The sequence below is a fragment of the Scleropages formosus genome, chromosome 20 (assembly GCF_900964775.1).
Source record: "Scleropages formosus chromosome 20, fSclFor1.1, whole genome shotgun sequence".
NCBI lineage: Eukaryota > Metazoa > Chordata > Actinopteri > Osteoglossiformes > Osteoglossidae > Scleropages > Scleropages formosus.
Window position 1 is genome coordinate 15,558,780 of NC_041825.1, and position 21,785 is coordinate 15,580,564.

General features: G+C 44.7%; 1 protein-coding gene across 5 annotated transcripts in view; it reads left to right on the forward strand.

Annotated features, from left to right (window-relative positions):
* Positions 1-21,785, forward strand: part of rbfox3a (RNA binding fox-1 homolog 3a) — a 430,902-nt gene that overhangs the window by 102,931 nt on the left and 306,186 nt on the right. The window contains exon 1 of one of the 5 annotated variants that reach the window (XM_018761813.2): positions 5,406-5,810. The exons of the other annotated variants lie outside the window; for them this stretch is intronic. The gene's annotated coding sequence lies outside the window, so the exon portion shown is untranslated. Of the gene's footprint in view, positions 1-5,405; positions 5,811-21,785 lie in introns of those variants that run through there. 5 annotated transcript variants of the gene reach the window in all.

Below are 21,785 nucleotides of genomic sequence, written 5' to 3' on the forward strand. Positions count from 1 at the left end.
AGGGACCGCGTGCCGTGCTCATATCACCTCCTTCTCTCACTCTCCCTTTCCGGTTGTTTCTCATCCCCATTTATCCCCTCATCATGCCCCAGTCATGTTTCCAGCTCTGACACAGAATGAATTTCCCCTCACGGCTTTTCATTACGGTTTCCTGGGTTCCTGCGCTCGATTTTAACGCGGTCAGTGTACGTTAAATGTACCGTGAACCATGCGAAGTGATGGCAGGCCTCAATTAACTGGCGTACACCTAACGGTAACACCCGAGAGGCCTACAGATTGAACCAGAATTACCTAAATACACCACATTCGTTCTATTCTTTAATGCAAGTCAGCATTTTCCGTCTGTTTTAAGTTCACAATCGTGTGACTTCACCTCTTGTGGGAGATCATTTTTCACTAATTACTTACTGAACTAATTATTCACTAATTTGAGCACCTGGAATTTTAGAATGCTGTTTATGTTACACTCGGCCTAATATTTCTTTCCTGCCATCATGCTAAAATAAAACACTAGATGAAAAGCTGATAATATCGCACAATGGCTGAGTATAACACAAAACTTGCCCTTTAATGTAATATTCATAATGACAGACAGCATTGCTTTGATCTGATGAATCTTATAGATCTGCTGTTTACTTAGCAATATGAAATTTATTGTACCAGTATCTGAATTGCAAATCCAGCAATTGTGGTTTCGTGTAAAAATATTTTAATTATGCTTCACAGTCTACAAGTAGAGAGATTTGCAATGTTACAAGTTTGCACCTATGGGGATTTTCACTGTCACAGGCAGATGAGTCACCGGGCCTGAGCGCTGCTCCAGCTACCAACTGCAGCCACTCCGCACTTCACATCTCGCTGTACGGCAGCTTCGCTACGTGGAGGAGAGAAACACGCATACGGTCACCCCCACAAAATGCCAAAAGAGAACTGCTTTTGTTCTGCATCAGCAAGAAGGCAGTGTGTTTTTAAGCCACACCAAGTCTGGCGGCGAACTGAAAACGCACACAACTTCTGTCAATTTCTGATCAATCAACGCTTGCGGACTCACGGCTTTCGATCAATGGTAATTATGAACAAACTATTTTACAGTCGTTTTTATTATCGTACAGCTAGGCTGTGGAACAATAACGGTTTCGGGGTCCTTTCAGACTGTGCTTGTGAGATCCGGACGGGTTAACAAAAACGATGCGTGCACTTACACCCGTGCACACATGTGCACAGACATGCTGAGCGTTACACGCAGGCGTCCACATACACACTCGGAGTCACAGACCTGCATTTACACGCATACACTCGCACCTTCCCTTCCACTTTCGACTCCTCGACTTGGAGGAGGACCACTTTTGTTGTCACCCTTCACTTCTCGTTTGCTCCGTCTTCGGCTGTCACTCCATCATAGCCAGAGGGCTGAGTTGATCTTTTTTGGTTGATGCCTTCCCTTTCCCTTCTCAGCCCCTTCCCCTTCTGGGTGCCTACAGGACTTTCAATTACGAAACCAGTTTAGGCTTGAAAAGAGGAGGATCAAAGGCAAGCGTGACAAAGACGAGGGCGAATGCTGTTATGCTGTCCACAGGTGACTGTCTTCAGATCACTTGTTTCTGTTGTTGTCAAATTCGTGCCTCTTTTGAGCTGTCCCCTTCATCTCTAATTGTCTGGCTGCTTGCACTTAGATGTCGGGTAAACACACAGCAAGTCCTAACCCCCACTCGCTCTTAGGAAGGTGTACCGTTCTTTCAAAGAGTGAAAGCATGTGTGTCATTATTGTCCTTTAATAGGTAGGCGAGATGATAAAGGAACCCCAGGACAACACCGCAGGCTTCCTCGGTGTCTAACCTTGGAGGTCACAGGACATATCTAATGCCCGGTTCCCTCCTGTACCTCTGTGCCTTTTTATACTCCCGTTTACGCAGTGGATTGTCACTGCAGGTGGCTGACCTCAACAGCGGTGGAGAGGCAGAGGGGAAACAGCGATGCGCAGGCGTGGGATGGGGTTGTCATGGGAATGTCAATACAGCAGTGCCAAACGCAGTGCAGAGCCAGGGCGGACAGCAGCTATGCATTACATTCCCACTGTAAACGCACGGGACGCCACATTTTATTTGCACCTCCGCTGGTGGTGCTAAACTTCTAGTTGAAGCACGTCAGATGCCAGAAAGTTCAAAACGGAAGCAATTCTGTGATATCTGAGCACTGTGGTGGCAGGCAGCATCATGGTGAAGGGACTGGACTTTTAAACACATGGACTGACATAAAGGTTGTTGGTTTAAGTCCCAGCATGATGCTGTGGAATATGTGATCAAAGAGCTTAACCTGAACTGCTTTGCTAAAATGCATCCAGCTCTATAAAGATATAAAAATCATACATCTGTAAGCTGTGTAGGTTACTTTTGGATAAATGCATCTTTATTATGGCAACTTCTGCCATCTAGCTATGATCTCTTATAGTTACTGCAAAACTTGTGCTATAAGGTGTTTTTCCAACCTGCATAATAAAAGATGACACTTAGTATTTACTTAACACCTTGATCTGAAGCATTAATGCAAACTTAAATTTTCACTGAGATGTTGCCTAGTTTTGGGGGGCTGGGTCGCGTGGCACATTTGGCCTGTGACTGCCCTCTGGCGGGTCTGGGGTTCGAGTCCTGCTTGGGGTGCCTTGTGACAGACGGGCGTCCCATCCTCGGTGTGTCCCCTCCCCCTCCAGCCTTGCTCCCTGCGTTGCCGGGTCAGGCTTCGGTTCACCGCGACCCCGCTCGGGACAGGCGGTTTCAGCCAGTGCGCGTGTGTGATTTTACACAGTGAGAATATTTGAAACGTATTTCATTTAATGTCAAATATTTATAGAGTTAATTGTAACATCTGACGACTCATTTCATTTAAAGCATCTGACTAAAAACCAGATTGTGCATTTCCAAAACATTATTGTCACTGAAACGCAAGGAAAGACAGCCAGCTAGAAGTGTAGTTAGTTTAAAGACAACAGAATTAAATGCGCTTGGAGTGACCTATTAAGCCACACTGTATTGCTCATTATGTCTAGGATATGCAAAATGTTGTTTTCATGCTGTTTTGTAAGGCTGTGCTATGTTGTTTGGAAACCGAGGATTATTCATTTCTGGCTACAAACATTTGGCACCCAGCTGCGGACCCTGCATTTGTTATGAACTGCTAATGCTGTAGCGGATAACATTGTAGGATGACCAGCTTGTTGTCACAAGGCAGTCTGCACTTTGCTGAGGCTATTTTGACAGCGACATGCTCTGACAGTGTGATAAGAAACTGAAATCATTGTATCTTGCGAAGTGCCAGGATTGCTATCATTTTTCCCCTTTAAAGCAGCAGCGTTTTTTTTCCCTTGTTTGAGTTTTCCATTAGTTGTAAAAGTGAACAATTTGCCAACAGGATTTGGGAAATTGACCTTCCCACACTTTCAAATTCTTAAAAGGAGATAAAGCAAAAGGCACAAACAGTTTTTTTCTCGCGCTAAAGTGACTACATATATGGCCTAATGTTGCAGCAGATTTCTGTAACAAGTTTGTGACTCCAAGACAGAATCTTGAAGAGATTCACCATTAAATCTAATCCTCATTTTGCAGGGCTGGCTGTGCCCTTTCCCTGTATAAAATATACATGTGAGAAAAAAATGGTCTCTTGAGACAGAAAACAATATTTATCCCCTGACCTAAATAGCCCTCAGTCCACCAGCTAATTGTGTTTTTAGAGTTGCTGTGAATATATAAATTATTCCAGCGTTTCCTGCAGATCTCATGCTTCAAAAACATCCTTATTTCTCCTATTGCCCCTTTTAAATCATGTTCATTATTTCCTCTGGGCTTCTATTCTGAATTCTTCTAATTTCAGCCTTTTATGAATCTCTTCTTTTTTCTATCTCTTTATCAACTAGTGCGCTTTCTTTGGGTGTGATCGAGCTCTCTTTCATTCGTCTTAAACAAGGTAATATACATGCAGTTTCATTTTAGTTTCAGTATTACGTGCATATATGTAAAATGTTGCCTTTAGCTTGGGCTCTTCTGGAACAGGAACGACAAGTGTAACTCACCCAACATCAGCACGTTTAATGGAGCGCTTCATGAAAATGTCCGTCTTACCAGGTAACTGTTTACACGTACACACATTATTGAAAACACGTTCACTACTGTATCCAATTGGTCTGTAATTTAAATTTACACCTTGCGAACAAAAAAATCTTTTTTATCCAGTTTGATTACTGAATTTGATTTAAGGGACTGTTTTAGCATAAGTGTACTGCATAAGTGTAGTTTGAATTACCAGTCATCAAGTTGCACGGAGTGCTGCCGCAGGATTTTAAATACGCACAGATGCTCAGAAATGGCAGAAATCAGACACGCACAGGACGCCATGGACTATAAACAATCATTTTGTATTTATCAACCAGTTAAACAATCTGCATACTGTATTGTAATTGCTGTCATGGGTAATATCTGTCTATAAACCACACTAGTCATGAGTAGAGGCAGCTGTGGTATGTGTTTGTGGTATGTCTTTAAAACCCACACTCAGTAAGTATGATGAATTTTTATTTTTATTTTTTTGGAATCCTGGAATCATTGCCCCGTGGTCCTGCGATATGAGATCAATGTGCATTTCCTTCAGCAAGACGGAAGGGTCACCTAACTGCACGATTTTGATCCTTTCCTCATTTAAAAGACGCTCTTGAGGGCTTTTCCATGGTTGCGTTTGGATGCTGGTGGTACGCCCTGAAGCAAAGGGACTCCCCACTGGATCATCCAGAAGCATATGTGCAAAGAAGGGAGCGAGAGATTGGAGAGAGGGAGCGGGCTGCTGCTTGCCCCATTCTCCCTGGTTGGACCACCCGATTATGTTCATAAATAGAAAAAAGAGTTCATGCTGGCCACCAGCATTGCAGGTGATGTGAGGAGCCTCATTTTTTATGAGGTTACAGTGACCAGAATGATTTATTGAAGGTCTCATCTCCTGAGCTGTAGCATTGTGCTGTCTTTACGGCATCGGGTATAATGTATTCTATTCCTCCCACGCGCAGCTATCTCGCTACACTTTGCTATTGTAAGTAATTACATAACGTTTTACATGCTTGGCATGAGCCGTGTTCCATCACATGTTGACCGGAGAGAAATTAAAGCAGTGCTAAGGACAGCGACCCCAGATCTCCATGTGTGTATATTCTAATCCCCCTGAAGGCAAGGAGAGCGCCTGGGCCGCACTCGCTGCTCTCATTTCTCCAGCTTTAATTCACTATACAGCTTTCGCGTTCCTCACGGATCAACTGCTGCATCATATGTACGCGTATCCAGCAAAGTTGGATTGTGGCGGCATCTCCTTGGTCTAGATTTTCCAGATTATGTGTGATACCCATGCTATAGAGCAGCCTTTTGTTAGGTATTTTAGTAGACTTGCGTGGAACAGAGGCTTCCTCACAAAGACGGAGCGACCATGTGTGGAAACATACGGTTTCACAGTGGTGCTAAAGCAGAGTTCTGCTAAGGCGTCCCTCCCTGTGGTGAATCTGGGAAGGTACTATGACAACTGAGATTCATAGAAGGCGATTTCAAGAGATACGGAGCCTCGGCGTGTTGTTCTTTACTGCGCAGATTAATTCCGCCGTTTCCGCAGCGACAGTAAAGGTGACCGGCCGTCAGAGGTGGAAAGCCATACTAAAACTCCATAAACGGAACCCCTTTAATCCCGACTCCATTTCCTCTGAGGTCTGTGAAGGCGACAAATTGCCTTCTCCAGAAGCAGTCTTTGCTGACGGGAGACTTTTTATTTGGACTGATACTGCACTGGTAAGCTTTGCTTGAGTTTGGTGAAAAAAATTTATTAATGTGGCAGCCAGTCAGCTATTGGCACAAATGTACCTATTTCTCACGTTTTGATCTGTTCATAATAAATTGATTCTGTGTTAAAATATATAATACACATGTTAACGTGGGCCTGAATGGCTTGTAGTCTAAGCACTGTTGATTCGTTTACAGGAAAGGTCTGTGAAAAGAGATGGATTTCTGTGCAGTTCGTGTATATGAAAACCACAAGATAATAAATTAACCTGATTTGTCAGACCTTGGGTTGTTTTTCATATTATTTTGATGGGTTACTTTGTAGTCCATCCTCAACCTTTGGCTACCCGACTGTACTTAAATATATACAATACTAATTCTAGCTGCGGATACACCGTTTTACTACAGAAAATCTAGTATGTAGTGTAAATATAATAGAGCATCCTTGTGGCGCTGAGTTTTCTACACTTAAAGTCTGAGGTGAGACAACCTACAGGGTAATAAAAGACCTACATTGTGAGACTGTTAAATAAGTCGACACCAAGAGATCAAACACACCAAATAAAATGGGAAGTATGTCGAAAAAGAAAACGACTCAGAAGCACCACTAGTTAAATATTAATGTTCTGTTCTCTGAGGTTTATTAGGAACTTAATCCAGATTCATTACAGGCTGATTGCCGCACATTTTGCTTAATGTCTCATATGATGCATAAACTGTGAAAATACTCTTTTTGTTTAGTTCTTTTTTTTGTTCCCTGTGTACAATTTTGCATATTTTGCTTTCTTGATTGATGTGACACTTGTTGGCAGTGTTTCAAACAGCGCATCACAATGCTTTCGGCATTTTGTTCTTGTCTTGTGAACGAGGCGTGGAATGTCGTGAGCAGAGTAGAGCAAGGCGTTACTCTGGGAAGGGGGGCTGCTTTTTCTCTTCTTGGAAATATCAAGAAGAGGGGATGACAAAAAAAACAAAAAATCGAGTAAAGCACACTCTCTGTCTCATTTAACTTGCCTCTAGCCAACAATACAAAGGAAGTTACTGAGTTTACAATGGTTCTGTAATTCCCTCAAGTTCATTATCACAGGCAAAGTAAACAAGCTGTCTTTTGAACTGTGCAAATGACATACATTCATTTAAAGATAGTTAGCTCTATTGACACTGTAACCAATGCTTAGTAATAATCCATTGTTGCCAGTGATATTACAATTGATATTTTTGTTTTCACCGGTTTTCATTATTGTACTTTCTATTCTCTCCTGAATACAGAGCCTACCCTCCATTTCTCCGGTGGGAAAGTGGAGAATTTATCTTAGGGTGTAATGTTATGTGAGTTTAAACACCTTTGCCGGTAAACAATATTGAAAAATAGCTTGTGAGGTCCACATTGAACTGCATTAAAATAGACTGGATTAGAGGCGGGGTCAATTAAAACTTTGTCTAGCAAAAGGAGACAAGCTGAAAATGTTTTTCCTGCATTATTAATGCTGCCAGTCTTGGAGGCAGAGGAACTGATTTGTAGGTCAAGATTGGTGCGTGCGTGTGTGCGTGTGTGCGTGTGTGCGTGTGTGCGTGTGTGTGTGTGTGTGTGCGTGTGTTTGTGTGCTACAAATGTCCCATGGTTCTGCTTCGCCTCTGTGTTCATACACAGTAAGGGACTCTGGGAGTGAGGGATGTGGGGAAGGAGAATGTTGGCAATGCTGCTTTGAATATTGCATGAAAGACATAACATTCACGCAAGGAGAAAAGTTAATCCAAATTATATTTGATGTACTTTATTCAGGAAGCGTTTGTGCAACATATAATAAATGGATTATTTTCACCTGATATTTATCTAATATCCACAGCAGCGTGAGTCAATAAACACTTTAATCTTGTGGCAATTCCTCCATATTGTTTCATATTGATGTATATGTTTACAAGGAAAATTCTGCTAACAAAGAAAATGAGCTGTTTTATAGCATCGAGGTTCATGCCCATTATACAGCGTTTCCAAATATCCTTTAGTCGGAAAACAAGATATAAATCCCATTTGATAAGATCCCATTCTGATCAACGTGTCAAAATGTGCTACTTTCTTCCAAATAAGATAACGCGGCTGTAGATGTACTCACTCAAGGAACGGCAATGTTAATCCTAAGATTAGAGAGGCCCAGTTCCGAGGAACGTTTTAATAAAGGAAGAATATTTTAATGATTGGGGTGTCTTCAAAAGTGCACAGCTATCATTTCTGTGAACGTTTGCATAATGGCTGCTGGACCTGCAGTCACCCCTGTATTAATGGGCCAAGCGAAGCGTGCATTTAGCACCTTAAACGGTTAACAGAGGCATGGAAACTTCGAGAGTGGAGTACCTCATTCACGGCGATAATGAAACTGTAATTGCTCCCTTTTACCCACTGGCTGACTTGTAATATGTCTGTTGAGCACATCTTCCACAGGGTTCTGACTCGCACACACATATTGGGGAAGTAATATAATACACATCTCCACACACTCCATCCCGTTCTTGTCCTGCTCCACTGGTAAAATATGTCCCGTGTAAGCTTTTCAATGACTTGGATAGCGACCAAAGTGTCTGAAACAGGAGTGCCATTCCTTGAGGCTTAGAGAAAAACAAAATCTTGTAAAGGCAACATACTGAGGATTGTTCAGTGCCTTACTTTGGAAAACAGAGTAAAGACTACAGTTTAATTTTTATGACTTTTCTTTCATTCTCTTTTTCTCCTAATTTAGTTATGGCCAGTCACTCAATCATTATTTCTCCCACACAAAGCACAAACACCGGAGGGGTGAACACATCTGCTCATCTCCGCCTGTGTGTACTGTGAGCCACCAAGTTGAGTTGCTTTCCCTGCACACCGTCGCCTTCATGTATCCCACTACAGGGTTGAGGGAACTCTTGGGCTTGTTCCACTCAGAGCCCAGTAGGCAACCATAGGTGTTGCTGCTAGCACAGAAACTGAGACATCCTGAGACATCTCTCCCACACGAAGGAACACATGTCAATTGGTGCTCCTTTGCCACCATCGCCACACATGACTGGTGTGGCGTTCCAGGAACATGAAAACGGATCTCCACCACAGGGTGTGTAAAATTTTACCAGGGAACCACTTTGGAGGCCCTAGCGTTTTAATTTGCATATCATACGCTCCACAGATACAGTTGTAGTGTGAAGACTAGCAGTATCCAGATCTAAATGACTTTGGCTGCTCAAAGCTTCTCCAAAGAGCAAGGCACTGAAACTCCACTCTGTTTCCATATGCTTGCTGGGGAAAGAGGAAGGGGCTTGCTCCTCCTGCTCTTCATTCTCTCTGCTCTCTTTAAAATCACTGCTCTGCACTGACAGGTTTGGGGGAACGGGAGCATTTTGTTGCCCCTGGTGTCTTCTGCACCAACACCAATTAGTCTAATGAGTGATTAACAAAGGCACCCACCACAGGGGGAGAATGGGCATGGAGATTCACTGATGTTGCTGAGAAATGTACAGCAGCAGAGGCCTGCAGCAGGGGCCAGGCTGAAGGAGCAGGCACCTGCCTTACGGCCCTGGCCCCCACCTGTATATTCTTGTCCCTGATCTGCGACGATGAAGTGATGTTGTCTGTGTTTACTGACCAAGCAATCACAGGCCACTCCACCGCTTTCACGAGAAGCTGCCACTTCACATGGCATTGTTGACCCTGGCAAAACCCGTTCGGGGGGAGTGAAGTGTGGCTGTGATCTCACCAGGAAATTCAGCCATGTGAAATGCTACCTTTTCAAGGAGTCTGTGCGGCTGCTTGGTGCTACAGCGACTGACAGCAGCACCAAACCAAACAGTGTAAACACTCCACTCACAGCGAAGTTGCGTGGACCACGTGAAACATTCACAGAGGACTCTGATCTCCTCGAATTTGGCTTAGCGTGGAGTTCTCGCTCGTTCAGCCCTCCAGAGCCACCCAAGCGTCTCCGTATACCACGCCCTGCACTTTAAGAGTGAACAAAGAAGCGTCAATCTTCTCTTCTCGTGGATTGGCTTCACGATACCTCGGGATTCAGATTCTGACAACAAGAAAAGCAAGTTATTAATCATTTTATTATCTCAGTTTTTAGTGACAGTGTCTTCTGTTTTCACTCTGTGAAGAACTTTGAGCTGTACTCATGGTATGAAAGGCAATATATAAATAGTTCTAAAGTTGCCGTTGTTGGGGAGTTATTGATTATGTCCATTGTACGCCAGGCAGACACAGGACGCTCCACACAGATATACAGAGCACAGAGGTGGCGAGGATGAAGACAGCACAGCGGCACACCCGGGTGGACCGACACAGCCACTCCAGACGCAGCACCGCCGCGCTCCCCTGTGAGCCAATTAGGAGCCAGTGTTAGAGACCCTGGGAGACCCGTGGGAAGACCCTGGAGGAGAAATGGTTTTGTAGTTGACTGTCTACAAAAAAGGATCGGGGCCTTTATATTACGGTGAAGCGGCGCGCTGAGTGATTTATGACTCTCGCCGCACAAACATTATTACGAAATTCAGTTTAGAATCTCTGCGCTGTACAATTTCGGACGGCAACAAATAATCTCCCCACAACCACGTTTTCATTACAGGGGTTTTCGTAAAATAATTAGTAAGATGTATGTTTTCACCGATTGTCTTGTTTTTTTAATGGCACTTTTTTTAAAGGAGAGAAGGGGAGACTTGAGAGGTTTCTGCTGTTGGAGAAATACTGTCTCCGTACATCGCCGAGCTCCTTTTTCTTATTTGGACTACAGTGCCAAGCTGTTTGTTCAGCTGTCCTCCTCTAACTGCACAGTTTACACCCTGCGCTTTCAGAGCTTCTCTGGCATTGTGTCTGATCTCCTGCTTTTGTTAGACCACAGATTCCACCCCCACCCACGGGTTCAATAGGGGCTAATTTTTTTCCACGGACAGTAAGTTCCGAGCAGCCGCCACGGCCTCCAGAGAGTCGAAGAAGCCGGCCGTCCAAAAAAAACTGCACTAGCTGGGGGAGAGCAAGGTTAAAATCGCGGAGCGCTGCGAGAGTGTGACACGCCGGGGTGGACGTCGTTGTGCCTCTCCTCTCGCTAAGTAACAGGAACAATAGGCTGATCCTGTTATGTAAACGTGCGCAGCCCTGCACCACGCACTCCACCAGGCTCCATGATCCTTCGCTGCCTACTCAAATGCGTTCTCCCGTCTTTTTTTGCTGTACCTCTTTTCTTTTTTCCTCCAGCATATCCGTGTCTTTTAAACTATCTTGCATAGGATTTCGTTGAAAGACAAGAAGAAAAATAGCGAGGGTGTACCAGAGAAAGGAAGACTGTTTAGAACACCAGCGTTAAATCTACCTTGACGCTGCTAAATTAATAAAGACCTGGCACAGGAAGCGGCCAGCACGAGCAGAGTCATGCTCTGTAGAAAGAAACTGAGCTCCTTTCCCATCTCCACTCTTGTTGAGTGACAGGAAAAGCCCCTCGTTTTTTCGAGTGTTTGTGCAGGAATTAGAGGTTTGGTATGGCAGTGCGGAGCCAGGATAGGGGGATGAGGGTTGGGGGGTGCAGTCGGGATGCTCCCCGCGTGTGGGTTTCCTCCCAGGCCGAACGCTGCGGATGGTAATGACGAGCAGCGGGGGCCCTTGACCTGTAATTTCCCTGATTATAACTCATTGTAGTGCGTGTAATTAGTGCCCTGTGCCGCGTCGCCATCCCATTGTTCGGCACGCTGCATGCCATCCCGCCGCCGTTGTTGTTATTGTGCCTGCCCTTGCTCCTGTCCCTCTTCGTGCTTCTGATTGTCTGCTGTCACTGAGAATGGCCGTCCAGTTGCTTAACACAACAAGATGTTGTTCCCACGCGACCCTCCCCAGCTTATTAATCCTCCTTGTGTGAAATACATCCTCCTCGCCCCTTGATTTTGGTTTTAAAGCAGCAAGATGTCTGTCATTTTTAATCCTCTTGGCTACATGCCAACATTGCATATATTATAGCCTACATATTATTACCGTGGCACGTGAAGCGCAATAATAGAAATTCATGTCTAGCATTGTACGGTTCAGGATCCTTACATCAATATGGCCAATATTAGCCCACCATCTAGCGGTGTTCTGAAACTGATGAGGCGGACAGGAATGGTGCAGGACAGCTTGGCTGTAACTTGTTTGGGAACATTATGAGGAGTCTGATTGCTTGCAGGGATTTGCTGCAGTATAAGTAACATGGTAGAAGTAAGGCCAAGGCCTGAATTAGGAGGCATGTGGAGTATGTGGCGAGGACTGTCTGATGTCATTTATCAAGGACAGACAGGACTGGGACAGCGTTTTGACATGATCAGAGTAAGAGCACTTCAGGGGTCAAAAGGAATAGTCTTGACAGTCCATGGGAGGGAAAGTGGACTAGATTGCAAGGTTAAAAGGAGGTCTAGAAGAAAGAACATTTTTAATGCTGTCTATGGACATCATGATGGTAAGATTCAGGTTATGAAAATGACAGTTCATGTGAGCAGAGATTTCTGCAAAGCAGTAGTTCAGGTCAGATTCCATTTCTGTCACGTAGATTTTAAATGTTCATTTCAGGTCAAAGAGGTGCTACTGGAAATTTTAAATTTTGCCAGTACAACGCTTATTTATTTATTAATTAATTCGTTTGTTCATTAAGTTATTTTCCCAAAACGATTGATGTTTTAATGCCTTTAATACGTTTACATTTACATTTGCATTACATTTATTTACTTAGTAGACCCTTATCTCCAAAGCGACCTACGGCTCTGAGAATAATACTAAAAGTGCATTAAATAACGCCAGTACACCACAGTACTCCTATCATACATATTTTGAAAGGCCAGTCAATAGAACCTCATTACAGGATTTTTTAAACTGATAGCATCAATATAAATTCTGGCATGCTGAATATCCTGCGAGTAATGATCATGTCTTCAAACATTTCTTTGAAATGCACTTTCATTCCCAGTGAAGATAAATATTCAACACAAAATGCCCATGATATGAATGAATCTTACATAAATATCTAACACATTAGGAACATATTTCTAAATAATACTTTTTAAATGTCATGTATTTGGCTCTTTTTACATTTAATATGTAAGGTACTGAGATGTTAATTGTTCAAAATTTTAACAGGCACTATAAATGCATGACAAAACACCAAGCAGACTTTTGTCTGGACTGACAGCGACATTAACATTAACCATTAAACTTTGACCATGATCAGAATTATGCTAAATACACTTGAGAGTTCCTCCTTTTATTTCACTCTCTGTGATTTTGAGAATGGGGCAGCACTCAAGCATCGAATCATCACTAGGTCACAAATACAAATGTGCTCACTTCATAAGCAGTCGCTTTCCCCTGTCACACAGCACAGCTCACAAATGACCTCACTTGAGATTGTGGCTGCTCGGTTGCGAAGGCATAATTTTCATAAACTGAATAAATTCTGCCAGCATCACTCAGGCAATATCAGAAACACACACAGACACACACACACACACACACACACACACACACACATTTTTGATCGGAATGTACTATATACCAGATCACTGGCCCCTCCTGCACTTTCTTCCTGGGATGGCACAGCGTTGGCTAATCTGCGGTGATGCATGCATTTGCAACCTGAAAGAATCTAAATCTGGACTTTGAAAAAAGTAAGGTTGTCGGAATGTGGCCTTGAGCAGGTGCGGCGCTGTCGCAGATCTGCAGCGGTAGATGGAAGCCACTGACCTGGCGCTGCAATGTGAAGAGCGTAATTCAGTGTGGCACGGTTATATAGTGTTCTTCGCTTTAGTGTCGGGCCACAGATCGCACTCCCTGTCCACTACCTAATCACATTATCACGGCCCCTGTGTGTGTGCGTGTGTGTGAGTGTGTGTACGTACACCGGCTAGTTCATCTACAAAACAACACCACCTTTCCATTCCTTATAAATTCCCATTGGAATATGTAACAGCTGGGGGCTTATAGTTGCCACCTGGGGCTCCCTTTACGTCATGACTTTTGCCAGACCATTTGTACGCAGCACTGCTTGGATTGCCCTGAGCGTCGTTGTGATGCAACTCACATGCTTTTCATTACTTTATTTAGTAAATAATTGTATTTTTTCTTTTTTCGTTAAAACAGAACGAAAACTCTGAAAGTAAGTTGTCATCTAGCGTTAGTATGCATGTAGACTTTTTACACGGACTTCACGAGGCTTACGGAGCTAGTTGTTCGGTGACCGAACGCAGGGAAGGCAGCCGGAGGAAGGGTTCGATAGCTGTGCTCCTAATTGCGAGTGGAGTCCAAAACCCTGCAATTGCACGTGTTTCGAGTTCACACCAGTACCCACTACAGTGTCTGCTGTGCACCTGAGTCACCCTTGACTTTGCTCGTAAAGTGGAGGAGAGGGAGACAACATAACCATTTCCTCTCCAGCAGCCCCAGCACGACCGCTCCCTCAGCACAGAGCCAGAAATCGCTCTGAACATACCACATAGGTCCTCTCCCTCCATATGTCCCATTGTTTCCTAGCACCGCTTCGATGATGAAAGGAGTTTCGTTAGCGCCGTACGCGGACGTTAGCGATGCCCGGGGGGGCCGGCATCAAGCTTCCTCCCACAGCGCAGCCATCCTGCAGAGCACCAAAAGAGCGCTGCGGCTCCCTGCCCCAGTGGTCTTCTGGTTTTCTTTCCCTGCTGTCTTTCAAAGCAGAGATTCAATTTGCGTACAGGGCGGCTTCCTGAAAGGAGCCCGTCTCTCCAGGTGGACCAGGGCACCCAGCTCTTTCAATTTTCAAACCTGTCAGTGCAGTCAGCTGAATGCAGACACAACAAGAGAAGGAGATTCTCCTCTGTACCCTGCGGCACTGGGGCAGGTTAACGCCTTCAGGTGCTCCCTCGGTGCGGAGGCCCTCCAGCCAGATCTGCAAAGAGTGTGACAGGGGAGGGTTGAATCGGTATGGCTTAGAGTATTATCTGTGAGAGGGGTGATCATGGACTCCCTCAAGTCTTTGCATGAGCGGATGTGAGAAGCGAAATTGTCCTCAATTAACAGAGTTAGGAAAAGGTTAGCTTTATGTATCACTGCATAGGGCAGGAAGAAGTTCCTTTAATTGGGGATTAAAAAAAACCATTGACCAGAACAGAGGGGTGTCCTCTTAGCTCAAGTTCTGATAATGTCACATAATTGGAAGGAAATTTGTCATATGAAACTCCCGTACATATCCTCGAAGGCTTGCACTTTAAAGCAAGATTAATTAAGTTACGGCTTCATATTCTAATTGTGTATTCCGAGATAATGAGTTTAAAGTTGAAGCAATTATCCCTCGCTCCTTTTTCGGAACGCAGTATTTTCATATTCGCGCGCCAGCTTGAGGTCAACAGGAATTACTGAAGCTTCATCTCTTTGACTGGGAAGTAAATTGAATTGTGTTAAATTAATGAACTTGAATGCAATACCTCTCAGTCTCAACACTTAAAGAAGGCTGCAGTACAAAGATCAGCCCCCGAGTCCCCATTCATTAGAGCATGCCAATTTGCTTCTTGTGTCTCAGTTCTCCTTTCACCGGTTGGAGAGTCAGATCCCAGCTTGTGTACCTTACACCAATGCTAAATCATTATTTAGTTAATTATAGCTCGTGACAGAATGCTAATAAATATTGATATGAATTATTCAAACCATATGTAAGTTGATGATTGCTTGTAACAGCTACATAAATGGTTACACAATGAGGAATTAAAGCAAGACAAATTGGAGAGCGGAAAGTGGGCCATAAATACTCCTGAAACCTGCTAATGAGAGTTATTATTATGAATTTGTATTTTGAGGCAAAAGTACTTCTGCATGGTGCGTTTTATGTGGCTCCAATAGTGCACTGAGAGCCTAAGGTTGATATCACTTAGTCTCAAAGAGGGAAGCGGCGGGCAACTGTTTGTCGCCGTAGACTAGAATCACTTTTTACCTTATTGCAATGTGTTTAATGAATCCGTTCTGGGAGAGAGGGAGTGATGGAATGAGGGGAAGTTGCTCCCTTTGTGTCATTAGGCAACAGCTGAGGTCTCCATCGCACGGATAGATTAGCTTCAAATGTATGCCACTTTTTCCCCAGTTCAGTCTGTTTGTTTTCTCAGTGTGCCAGGAATTTGAATAAAAATACCTCTCTCCATAAGCAGGGTATTAATCACATCATAAACGACATCCTTCCTTTGCTGGTCCCTCCATCCCTCCAGCACAAACAATGAGAAAACCCCAACGCTCTCTTAGAAGACATATTAATGTGTTGCTGTGGGTGAATTCTGTGACAGTGCGACAGTGATAAAAGGGCTTTACCGTAACTATTCAAGTCTTGAGCGCTACTTTATCACTTTACATATGCGCACAAATGCCAGTGATCTTCCCTTTGCTGTTATTCCTCTGTTTGTACTGCAGCAGGAGCTTATTGTCATGCTGTAGTACTGCCCATATGCGGCTGAGCCGCTGATAGAAGAGGCTGACAGCGCTGCAGCCCTGAATACCAATACCATACCTAATTCACACTGCCGCGTCCAACCAATAAACTCAACAGTGGTAAATGCTGGCATTGCCAGCTGACCCCTATTTATGTAGATAATTACACAAAATGCGAGCAAATTGCTTGCTGGGTTTCCTTTCACTTCAAAAAAAGAAGACACATTATTGCAATTACGCAGACAGGACACGGTGTGCTCCGTGCTCCATCAATAAGTAACATGAGTGGAAGATCAACTGGAAACAATTGGAAACAAATTTGTGCCCTGATTATGAAGAAAGCCTTTGGAAATATGCGGTACAGCACAGTTTATGTGTGTGTAATGGGAAACAAGGAGCAGGCCACACTTCGAAGATTTTCTCCACTGCTCTGCCTATTGCTCAGTGCAACTGATGCTATTAACCATGTGGTCTTCATGTGTCATTGCACAGGATGTATAACTGGTGGCCCATTCATATCCAAGAAATAACAGGGTTCTGCTCTGCTTGCCTCCTGGGGAAATGCCAAGTAACTGGTGTAAAATGACTAGAAACATAATGGCTGGGACAGGTGGGAACAGAGGTGGCTGCATTAAAAGTTTGGCGAGATTTCGCTTCAGTATGTGTGTCATTTACCGCACGTAAAGAAGTTCGACTGCAAACAAACAAATTAATAAGCAGAGAACAAGCAAAGACAACAACAACCTTAATGAGCTTGTTACGGCTTGAAGTAATGAACTCTGTGGGTTGGCTTGATTCGCAAGGATAGGATGGTGCAGGTGCGGCAGGGAGAAGGAGCGATATTTAGAGGAGACACTGAGAGAACGGACAGATGTTAATAGAGGGAGCAAGAGGAGGAGGGGAAAAAACTCTGAAATTAAGTTGACCGACAACTTTGTTTAATTCCAGCATTTTTGCAGGAGTGATTGGGCAGGCCGGCCTGTTGTGAACTGAATGAGATTGCGCCACGCGTCGGGGCCGGCTGATGAAGCCATTACGCCTCTCCCTCCCCGGCACTCAATCATCGTGACACATCAATAGGAGCGCGAGATGGTCATTCCTCAAAACGCAACCAACCCACCTTTCCCACAGTGCTAATCGCTACAATCATTCAGTGTGAAACCCGAACCCCCAACCCCCTGCCCCATCTCACAAGTGCACATGTGTACCTCTCCCCTCTGCCATCAGCCGTCCCTCTGATGTCTTTATATTGAGCCCCACTCCCACATGTATGCCCCCAGCATCGGGCATCCTGGCCCCTGGCTGTCCCCATCAAGCTCGTGTCTCAGCTCAAGTCTTTCACTGTTCCCTTCTTCTACTGCTGTTCCCTCTCTGGCCCTTGACATTTCAATGTTATTACAGTGTACAAATTGTCATATTTCAACTTACTCTGTTTTAATTCTCAGTAAGAAACATTCAAATGAGTCATATACAGTGTAAATACGACTAATAACGAGGTTCAGATACCTGCTGTCAACATCCAGATGTTGTTCATGTTATTGCTTCGAGGTCTTTTCCCAGTTGGCAAAAAGGGAAAGCAAAGAACATATACGGTGTAATCTAACATCATCCTAAAGAACAAATAAACATTAAGGCCCTGGGACAAATCAGCTCAGGAAAGAGCTTCCCCAAAAATTTTCAAACAAGAATAACTCTCTCCCTATTCTGCCTGGGCTTTTACAGAGCAGATCGCAAATTATGCTCACATAATAAGGTTTTTGTTAATGCATAGTGTTCCGGTAAGAAGGGGTCATTTCTTTGTTACGCTAAATCTGTGTCCCATCTTAACACAGCAAGTCACAGAATCTGCCTGTATTGACAATGGAAATTCTCACGTTAATTCATTAAGTAACTCCATCAAAAAGTTTTACTCAAACCCCACGATAACCTTGGTGCGGTTTTAATTAATTTAATGACAAGTGCAACTGTTTACAAAACAAATTATATATGCACAGGAGAAAGATCTCATCACTACAGACTATAGCCTTTGTGTTTCTAATGACAAAATGCGGTGCAGAAACATGGGTAGGTTTGGCAGGATTTAACAGGACAATGCAATACAATTTATGGGATATGGGAATGAGATACAAATGTTCTGCATCCATGTATGTCCTGTATTATTATTATTATTATTCCTAATAGATTTAACTGAAGGTGTGGTTCCTATACAGGGTGAATTTTGGTATTAACGTAGTTTGCAGCCATTGTGATGACAGGTCCAAGTGTTTAAATCATTTTGCAAGAAATTACTCTGAAACTGATTATTTTTCCATGAAGGAGGAAAAAGCTGATTGTATAATACTCCGTGGAAAGTTAGAGATGTATTCAATATATGTGTTTACTGGTTTCCAAACAGGAAGTGAAGCCAAACCAATACACTAGCTTGCTGCCAAACAAAAACCTTCTGGGCCTTTTACACCTCACCCTCACAACAGGGAGTCTCTGAAAAGAGATGAATGGGAGCAAACATCTCCATTTCGTGGCTATTCTCTCTGCAGTGCTGTATTTGCTCAGTAATGGCATGGCAACCAAAGAAGGTGCAAGATCTCTTTTACCTAATACAGATATTAGTGTACTAGTGCTCCTTTGTGGAAAAAGCTCATACGGATCAGTCGCAGCACAAACATTCTGTAATGTATGATGAGTGCTGTCCCATTGACTCCTGCATCACGAGAGACGTCAAAGAGCTCCAGGGGGTCTAGAGCTATTTAATTAGCCCACATGATCATAACTAAGTCATTATAGTGAATAGCTCAAGCAGTGTTGTTGAATTGTATTAAATGTCAAATCGCTCAGGCAGTTTTTGTGTTTCAACATAGACCAGGTAAATGACTGATCATGGATAAGCACTTCAGTGCTGAGGGCATGTAGTACCCAGCTTTGATTTCATTCACAGCCTAGACAACATAGTTTCTTTTGTGCACCGAAGGGGGTGCTTTTTTGCTAGTAGGTGTCAGGTGGGGGATTATGATTTTGGTAACTAGCTGCATATTGTGCACGTTGTATCATCTGCATGTCGCAGTCGAGCTACATATGGACATTGAACTGTAAACACAGCTGTTGAAAATCACTGCTGCAGTTTGCCAGGGAGAAGAATATGACATATCTAGTCGTGAAATTCTCAGCCGATAACACTGAGAGCAGACGACCTTTAATTAACAGTTTTAAAAATAACTAGCTGACTTCCCGTTTTTAACTGGAGCATATGGAGACCGTGTCTGAGCGCTGTTTTCTCCCTCAGAAAATTGCCCAGTAACCGTCATATTTCACAGAATTTGGGGAGGAGAGGTAAAAAGATCTGCGCTGTGTATATTTTTCACATCGCTCTGCCCCAGTCAGCAGGGTTTCACAATGTGGTGCTCCCAGCTACTTAGTAATCAGATTACAGTTAAATTTCCCCCTTAATATTCCCCCTTTTAAAGCTGTCGTCTCGCTTTCACAGCTCTCGGGCAGGCTGACTGAAGGAGCGCTAACCCCGAGCACTTTGCCGTTGCTACACCAGAGCGGCAAATCATCTCGGTTCGGGCGTTTATGTTTGCATGCGGTGGCTGCGGGCAACGGTCATCAAAGCGTCCACCTCCCGAGCCCTGAGGGGCAGAGCAGGGCGGGAGTCGGAGATCGTCACCACCGCTCCGCTAATCTTCGCTTTGTCCGAGTTGCATTGTTTAAAAAGATAAAGTAGAAGCGAAAGACACGCTGCGTGCTCGCTGCTGTTGGAGAGCTCGTGACTGACAGACCATGTTGCCTCACTTTGAAGCGCTGCACATAATGGGATTCTTTAGATACACCTCGCTATCAAAAAGAAGAGACCTGCTGATGAGAACCTGGGGAAGGAAGTGCAGACAGCGTTCCTGCTTTTAGACTGCTGCCTCCAGCCACCCACCCCAGCAATCGAACCGCATGGATCTGACCCACTTTGCTTTGCGGAGTCTCGGCTCCGCCGCGGAGGCTCTCCTGCCCGTCTGCTCGTTCTCCGCGCGGTCCGCGAAAAAACCCATTGAAAACACATCCTTCGCGCTTGGCCGCTGCCTCGACCGCGGGCCCAGGTAAAGTCGGAACGCCGCCCCTGCAGGAGCGACGGTGGCCGGGCAGGGTGTTGGAATGCGGTGGCGGGAGGAGGTGAGGGGCGGGCAGGACCGGTGGCACAGCACAGAGCCTCCCCCCCCCCAAATGGGGAGGAGAAGCACAGGCCTGTCTGGACCCACCCGGCACAGCACAGACCGTGCCAGGGCCTTGAATGCTGCTCCAGGCCCTCCCACGTGCTCCAGAGGCCCTCGCGCCCGCCTCGCTCCCACCAGCCTGCCTCCCGGCGAAGGCTCCATGCTGCTTCACTCCCACTGTGTGCTGGGTGAGGATCATTAACTCTGACAAGGGCTTTTCTATGAGTAATCGACAGTGTGAGGAACCCAGCGACGCACATTTGAATAATGCCCGGGTGTATGTACAGCACAACTTGCCTTCCCCTCCAGCCCTCTCTCTTTCTCTCACGCTCGTTTCCTTTTGTCACCCGGTCCCTCCGTCTGTCCCCTACTCCCCTGACTTCACCCGCGCCGCCGTTCTCCCTCGCTCCATCTCCTTCCTTGTGCTCCGACTCTTTTCCTCGCGGTAAATCTCGTTTTCGAATCACAGCAGACAGGGTTCCGAAGGCAAACGGGCCCCAGCGCGCACGGGAACTTCAGATTGTTTGTGGGCGTGCGTACATCACATTACAGTATCACTCTGAATGTGACAGGCTACTGGAGAAGCTTCATTTGCTCCTGCAGACGCGGCCACACGAACGGCTCGCCGGGCGCTTCTGACGGATGCCCTGTAAAATATGCGCAGACCATGCTTAGCTGCGGAAAAGTGGAACTGGGTTTCGAAACTAAGGCGTAAAGTGCGAGGAGTCACAGCGCGATAACACAGAGAATGCCTCCCAAGAACAGAGTTGCTCTACCATCTTAAGGAAAATCCTAGAGGGAAGTCACAAAGCCCAGGGTCACCTGTACATAGACATTTATTTGTTCCTGATTTGGTTAATTAGAAATAACAAGTCGCAGCTATTTCTGTCAAATAAAGAGTGAGCCGCAAGACATTTCTCTGGAGATTTACAACTCTGCAATTTAGCCTGAGAACACATTTTACAGAGAGCTGTGCCCCGAACAAGGTGTGTAAGTAAATAATAAAAATAAATTGGCACTCTTTAAGCGCTACTTGTCAAGCGAGCTCTGATTTTTCCTTTAGCACAATAACAGTCGTTAGCACTTCAAAGCCCGAACGCTCGCCTGATCCATTTACACCTTTAAACCCCGATGTCCATCAGCAGCTCGGCACCCTGGCGTTCTCCAATCAATAGCGATGAAGTAAGCAGATACCAAGCTGCCATTGTAAGCCCCACACCGCTAAATTGGGCATCGCGTTGAAATTACCCTCCGAAGTCTTCATGCCTTCCTTTACTGTCATCCTGATCCACCTCTGTTGCTAATTTGGAAATCCCGCCCATAACTCATATTTCCAGATTTAAATATTTTTGTGTAACCACATCC